We start from the raw sequence: 8,327 nt of genomic DNA, 5'->3' as shown, positions 1-8,327 counted from the left end.
AGCCAGCTTAGATCTGAGTCTGGTCCAGGTAGGCAGTTCTTGGGGGAGGAGTAGCACTGGTGTGGCAGAGCTTGCTGTTTAGAAATAAACTCTAAAAACAACAGCGCAGGCCCTCAAGCTTGGGACAAAGTACTCTATACTCTACAAGCAGTCCTACCCCAACGAAAAACTCAAGGGTCAAGTAAGTTGGCTGGGAACATGGCCAGGCAATGAAAACAGACTCAGATTCAGACTCAGACTTTGAAATCTTTCTTTGGTGACAAAGAAGACCAAAACATACAGCCAGAAGAAGTCAACAAAGTCAAAGAACTTACATCAAAAGCCTCAGAGAAAAACATGAACTGGTCTCAGGCCATGGAAGAGCTCAAAAAGGATTTGGAAAAGCAAGTTAGAGAAGTAGAGGAAAAAATGGGAAGAGAAATGAGAGTGATATGGGAAAACCATGAAAAACATGCCAAGGACTGGCTAAAGGAGACCCAAAAAATACTGAAGAAAGTAACACCTTAAAAAATAGACTATCTCAAATGGCAAAAGAGCTCCAAAAACCAATGAGGAGAAGAATGCCTTGAAAGGCAGAAGCAGCCAAATGGAAAAGGAGATCCAAAAGACCACTGAAGAAAATATTACCTTCAAAACTAGATTGGAGCAAATGGAAGCCAGTGACTTTAGGAGAAATCAAGATATTATAAAGCAGAAACAAAGGAATGAAAAAATGGAAGACAGTGTGAAATATCTCATTGGAAAAACCACTGACATGGAAAAGAGATCTAGGAGAGATAATTTAACAATTATTGGACTACCTGAAAGCCATGATCAAAAAAAGAGCCTAGATATCATCTTTTAAGGAGTTATCAAGGAGAACTGCCCTGATATTCTAGAGCCAGAGTGTAAAATAGAAATTGAAAGAATCCATTGACCACCTCCTGAAAAAGATCCCAAAAAGAACACTGCTAGGACTGTTGCCAAATTCCAGAGCTCCCAGATGAAGGAGAAAATGCTGCAAGCAGCCAGAAGGAAATAATTTGAGCGTTGTGGAAACACAATCAGGATAATACAAGATATAGCAGCTTCTACCTTAAGGGATCAAAGGGCTGGGAATATGATATTCCAGAGGTCAATGGAACTAAGATTAAAACCAAGAATCACCTACCCAGCAAAACTAATATGCTCCAAGGCAAAATATGGATTTTCAATAAAATAGAGGACTTTCAAGCTTTCTCAGTGAAAAGACCAGAGTAGAATAGAAAATTTGATTTTAAGACATGAGAATCAAAAAAGAATGAAATGGTGAACAAGAAAGAGAAATCATAAGGGACTCACTAAAATTGATCTGTTTTCTTTACATTCCTACATAGAAAGATGATGTGTATAAATCATGAGACCTCAGTATTAGGGTAGCTGAAGGGAATATACAAATGAGTTTCTAGAATTGTTGATGTTAAAAATGATGCTATAAGAAATGATGGACTCAATTCTCTAAGAAAAATGTGGATAGTCTTGCGTGAAATAATGAAGAGTGAAATGAACAGAACCAAAAAACTATTGTATACTGTAACGGTAATATTGTTTTAATAACAACTTTGAGTGAATAAGTAATTCTGACTAGTATAAATACCCAAATTAACTGCAAAGTACATTTGAAAGAAGATGGTATCTGCATCCAGAGAAAGAACTAGTAGAAATGTATATTTGATGATTTTACACACACACACACACACACACACACACACACACACACACCCCACACACATTTGTTTCTAATGGTAGCCATCTGAGGGGAGGAGCGGGGAGAAAAAGGAAAACTTCATTATATATTTCAAAGGAATAAGATGTTGTACATAAAAGTTTTGCAGTTTCATGCACAATCATCTTTTTACTTATACTATATTATGAAAATGCTTGTTTTATTCCATAAATTAAAAAGAAAATCAATTAATTAATTAATTTAAAAAAAGAAATGTACTTGGGAATCAACATTCCTAAAAGTGAGTCAAAGACACTTAAGATACTTAGTTGTTACCACTTGCTAATTCATTTAGAGACACTATTTAAACTAAATTCACTGCTCAGTATTCTAAAAACCCAATGTTAAAGAAAAGTTCAATGAATAAGGAAACTGTTTTGTATCAAATACAGTAAAAGCACTTAAGAAATTTTCAGGGTTATACATGAGTCATACCACACATAAGAGGTAACTATTATTCAGATCTTAAGGGAGCAATGAACTCCAAAGAAAAATTTTATTATATTCTACATATAGAATAATATGCCATGTATACTTATAGCTGCATATGTCATAATATTTATAGCTTTCATAAATGTATTTCATTATTCCAGGTTAAAGGTTTATAATCCATCCAGAGGAAAAATTATAAAAAGAAATTGTACAGTTAATATGAGGTCAGAAAAGTATAAATTAAGTATTTTATTAAGGTTTGGGAGTCATAACTAATGATGAGGTAGTGATTCTAAGAGCCATTCATTGGCTCCCACTGTAAATTTTATGCAAAAAAATGTATGCACTCTACTCGGTACTTGTTATATGTAGGGAATAGATTGCTATGCCCTGCTCATGTACAACTTCTCAGTTTCAAATACTGCTTCTTGATAAGTCCCCAAAACCCTATGAATCTAACTTTCTTCTTCTGTTAAGGAAAAAAAAAAAGGTCATTAATGTTCTTTCCAGATATAAATTTCACAATGCTTAATACAAAAAAAATAAGGGATTATATTATGTACCCCTCCAACTTGGAAATAAGCTGCATTCCTAAAATTCATGATGGAGTCAGTTGTTGGAAATGAATCCTCACTTTCCTATAGATGCAAAGGGAATTAAATTGTTAGATGGATGCTCATCTCCAATATGATGAAAATCTGGTACGTTTGTGATGAAAATTGATAAAAAACAGTATAACTAATAATTTAAAAAAGCAAAATAAAATGTAACAAATCTGAGTAAAAATGAACCTTCCCTGCTGAGATTTGAATAAAGAAAGTTGAATTAGAAGAGAATTGGGAGAATAAAGGTGAAAGAAGTTTAGATACTGAAATTAATGCTTCATTTATGTTCAATTTCACTTTACTAAGGAAAGCAACCTTAAGGGGTTAACAATCTTACTTTAATCTAGTATACAAATATCATTCACTTAGTCCAGGGGAAAAAGTCAGCACCCTAAACTTCAGAGCAAATACAAACAAATTACAAACATCAACAGACCTTGTCTGATTCAAATCTCCATTCATTGTTACCAGAGTTTAACAAAGTCTGAACATCTGGGTTTACAAGCTGGAGGGCTCTTAACAACAGCTGCCCATCAGTGCACCACCAAGAGTGAGAGCCCTAAGCAAATAGCTCTGTCTTCCTTTTTTATGCACTCTTTAGGTGTCATCAAATGTCATCTGAGTGACCAGAACTTAAGCTCTTACTATTGACTCCTGTTTTAGCACCTCCCCCTAGGACCCTAAAGGCTTCATCTCGACATGGGCTTAGCATTTAATAGCTAGGGGTTTGGGACCTACTTGGGAGCAAAGATATAATCAGACCTCCCTTCATGGGCCGCACCTGGAGCCCCACTTTAGTTACCAATTCACACCCACATAGGCTGAACACCTAATCGATAGGGGTTTGGGCCTGGGACTTAGCACCTAATAAGACTCAATCAAAGACACTGAATTAAAAAAAGGAAAAAAAATGGTCAAACTCTTCAAGGGCACTTGGTTAAAAAGTGCTAAGAGCCCATCTTGATCCCCAATACAGCCAGTTAATTAATTTTCCTAAAGCACAGGTTAGACCATGTTCTTCCATGCCACTCACCCACACACCCTACTGAATGAACCCCAATGGCTCCATGTTGCCACAAGTTTCAGATATAAAATCTAATGTTTGTTGCTCAAAGCCCTGCACAATGTGTCTCCTCCCACTCCACAACCTTTCTAGTATCTACCTTACTCCTTTACACACACTCTTCAATAGAGTGACACTGGTTTCCTGGCTATTTCACAAACAAGACTTACCATTTCCCCACTTTCTGGTAGCTCTGCCCTGTGTTAAAATAAATTAAGTCTGATCCCTTCTTTATTTGATAGTCCATTAATGCTTGAAAACAGTTTTTATATTGTCTTTAAGGCTTCTCTTCTGTAGACTAAATATCCTTAGTTCCTTCAACTGGTCATTATGCTATGATCTGCAGGCATCTGGCCATCCCAGGTGTTTTCCTCTGGATGTTCTTCAGTTTATCACTGTTGCTCCTAAAATGTTATGCCCATAACTGACTATAATACTCCAGATATATTCTTACTGGGGTAGAGTAGAAAAGCATTATCAAAGTATTCTTTATGTCTAGACTCTATTTATCAACAAATTACGTATTCCTTCCATCTTAGTATTATCTGCTAGTTTGATAAGTATTACAACTATTCCATTAGCCATATTACTGATTTAAAAATATTAAATATCTCAGCAATACCAACCCATAGATCAAAAAGTCTAATGTTTTATGAAATCTGTGATGTACACAGTATCTCACCACCACAATGAAACAAAAAGAAGTGCATCCTCATGCCTTTTCTTCTGGTCCAGTCTTAGGTCATTATAATTTTAATTGTTTTTGCTGTTGTTCCAGTTCAAACTGTAGTAGAAGAATACAGAAAAATAAAGTTTTACTATGTAGCTTTTTGTATGGATTTAGAAAAACCATGCATTAATATAAATACCTGAGGGATTGCATATATCTGACATACTATATAATTACTGGCTTTAAAAATCCTGAGCACCATGGTGCCCTCAACAAAATGAATGCCAAAGAACCAAACAATTCTGTTGTGAAACAATTACATAAAAATTAATTTATTGGCTCTAAAATCAAACATCACTATAATGCTTGTCTGGTCCAACAATATTTATAAAATGTCCTTCCTGGTATGAGAAGCAGGTGTTAGCAATTATTCACTCATCATAATAATCAAATATAATATAAAGAGAAATTAGCATAATCAATGGAAACAAATGTAAAATTGCCACAGCCACTAATCAAGCATCCTTCTTCTAAGCTTAGTAATCAAAACCAGATGCATAATTCATTTGAATAATTAGCAAATACAATTCAAGCCCTGTAGAAGCCCTGCATTTTTGTCTAAAGGCTTCTCAGAAGAAGCAATGAAAAGGGCGTTGTGACTGTCCATATTAGCTCTTGTTGATAGAACAGCAGCAGGTGGGAAAACAGCTGATCACAAAAGAAGAAAACACTCTGACATTTTGAAAATGGGAAAAACATCAATAATTAGATGCTCTGTAGGTAGAATATACTCATGCCAGACTAACAGCAGGGTTTACCAGTCCAAGAAAAATTGAGGTTGGTGGTATAGCACAGTATAATACATTCTGGAATGTGTGAAAGTGGACTGAATAATGGGAAAGAGGCCAGTTTTTCATGTCCTCCCAGCATCCCTTTATAGGCATAATAGCTGTTAACCCAATGACAAAATTCTCAACATTCATACAGATACACTGAGAAATTATCTTTTATCTGCAATCTCTCCTCTTGCTCCCACTTTTACTCCTTGGGTGAAGTTGAAGACTCTCATGGACTGAGTGAGTAATCTTCCCTCTCCTGTTATGTATGGATGCAGAGGCAAAAATACTATATTTCTGAATTTGAACTAGTTTTAATTGTTTTGAAATGGATTGATTTGGCAGTCCATTGCAAAAAGAAACTAGTTGGAAAAAGCAGGAGAAAAAAACAGCAGAAGCAGCAGCAACAACCAAAACAGCAACAATAATATTTCATTGGAAATAAGGAGACTTTCTTGATCTGTAGGACTCACTTTCCTACTAATTAGCTATGCTGTACTGGACACATGAATTAAATTCTCTGGGATAATTTCCTCATCTCAGAAAGGAAGAGTTTGGATTAGATGATTTCTAAAATACTATCATGAATGAGAAGTCATATCTGAAATACTAATATTCATATCAAATAAATCTGAAAAATCTTTTTAAGCATATTTAAAATATATATTTAGTTTTAAGCCATTGTTTTAGACATTAACTCACTGGTTAAATCCTGTACCAGACAATATAAAGTTCAAATGCCTGACTCTAAAGATAAAGCTAAACAAACTTTTACAATTATATATATATGAAATTTGTGAAATATACATGTAGAGATGTATCATCATGCAGTGAAGAGAGAGCTGGCCTTAAAGCCAAGACAGATTATGTTCAAGTCCTGGCTATGACACATATTGCTTTCATTTACTTCCAGTCTCTCTGATAAAGGCCTCATATCTAAAATAAATAGAAAACTGTGTCAAAGAATACAAGAATACAAGTTATTCCCTGATTGATAAATCATCAAAACATATGTACAGGCAGTTTTCAGAGGAAGAAATTAAAACTATCTATAGTCATATGAAAAAATACTTTAAATCACTATTGATTAGAGAAATGCAAATTAAAACAACTCTGAGGTACCACATCATACCTATCAGATTGGATAACATGTCAAAACAGGAAAATGGTGAATACTGGAGAAGATGTAGGAAAAGTGGAACACTAATGAATTGTTGGTGGAGTTGTAAACATCCAACAATTCTGGAGAACAATTAGGAATTATGCAAAAAGGGCTATAAAAGTACATACCCTTTTATCCAACAATACCACTAGACCAAGTCCATATAACTAAGAGATCATAAAAAAGGGGAAAAGGATCCACATGTATAGAAATATTTATAGCAGCTCTTTTTGTAGTGGCAATGAATTGGAAATTCAGGGGATACCCATCAATTGCTGAACAAATTGAGGTATATGAAAGTAACAAAATACTATTGTTACATACGAAATGGTGAGCAGGCATACTTCAAAAAAACCTGGAAAGGCTTATATGAACTGATGCTCAGTGAAGTAATCAGAACCAGGAGAAGAGTGTACACAGTAAAGCCAACATAGTGTGATGACCCAACTTGTTCGACTTAGCTCTTCTGAGCAATGCAATGATCTAATCCTACCCATGGCTAGAGAAAGAACTATGGTGTCTGAATGCAGATTGCAGCATACTATTTTCTCTTTCTTTTGTTGTTGTTCTTGTTTTCTTTCTCATGGTTTTTACATTTGTTCTGATTCTTCTTTCACAATATGACTAATGGGGAAATGTGTTTAATATGATCACACATGTATAGCCTATATCAGATTTCATGCCATCTTGGGAAAAAGGGAGTGGAGGGAGGGGGAATATTTTAGAACTCAAAATTTTATAAAAAATGAATGTTAAAAATTATAAATAAATAAATTAATTATTTTTTTTTTAAAAATTACTCTAACCTTGCCAAGCCAAGAATAAAAATTAGGCTCATGATATGCCTTGTGGCATGGTTTATTTGAGTAATGTTCTAAAATTTTAATCCAATTACATTAAATGTCAATGTCCTCATTCCACTTTGCTTTTCCTTACTTGATTTTTAAAAGCATTGAAATACAAAGTATTCCTCTCACTTTTATCACTAACCCTTGATATATATATATATATATATATATATATATATATATATATATATATATATGTATGTATAGACACATAAAAACATATATACATATGTGCGTATGTACACACACACACACACAGAATATAATCATTTCCTGATATTTGGGGTAATTCAGAATTCTTTTCTTTTTGTATATTTTTGTCCCATTGTGTTTATCCTTAAAAATATCTGTCCAATTATAGATTTCTGAAGGGAAATTTTTGGAATTCATCAATTTCTTTGAAAAGCCTTCCCACACCCGTACCAATAAGATTATATTCAGCTTTGAAGGCTGGAATATTTTTGTTTGCCTAATAATTAATTTTGTGTTTTGACATATTGTATGCCAATCATTTATTTTCTTCCTCAATTTGATACTTAGAGCTCCAAATTCTTAATTGGATTTCATGGTATATGATCTGTCTCTTCCTAGTCCCTTGGAATAGCATTTTTTTTCTTGGATTCCTGAATTATAGCAAATATATATCTGGCTACATTGGCACAGAAAGCCAATGAAGAGAAGAATGCCTTGAAAATGAGAATTGGCCAAATGGAATGTGTGTGTGTGTGTGTGTGTGTGTGTGTGTGTGTGTGTGCAAAAATTCACTGAAGAGTAGAACTCCTTAAAGTAGAACTGGCCAAATGGAAAAAGAGGTACAAAAGCTTACTAAAAAATAATTCCTTAAAAATTAGAATTGGGCAACTGGAAGCTAACATATTTATGAGACATCAAGAAGTAATAAAACAAAATCAAAGGAATGAAAAAAAAGAACATGTAAAATATGTCTTTGGAAAAACAGCAACCCAGA

The sequence above is a fragment of the Trichosurus vulpecula genome, chromosome 4, assembly GCF_011100635.1.
Source record: "Trichosurus vulpecula isolate mTriVul1 chromosome 4, mTriVul1.pri, whole genome shotgun sequence".
In the NCBI taxonomy this organism is placed as follows: Eukaryota; Metazoa; Chordata; class Mammalia; order Diprotodontia; family Phalangeridae; genus Trichosurus; species Trichosurus vulpecula.
This window is presented reverse-complemented; position numbering follows the sequence as displayed.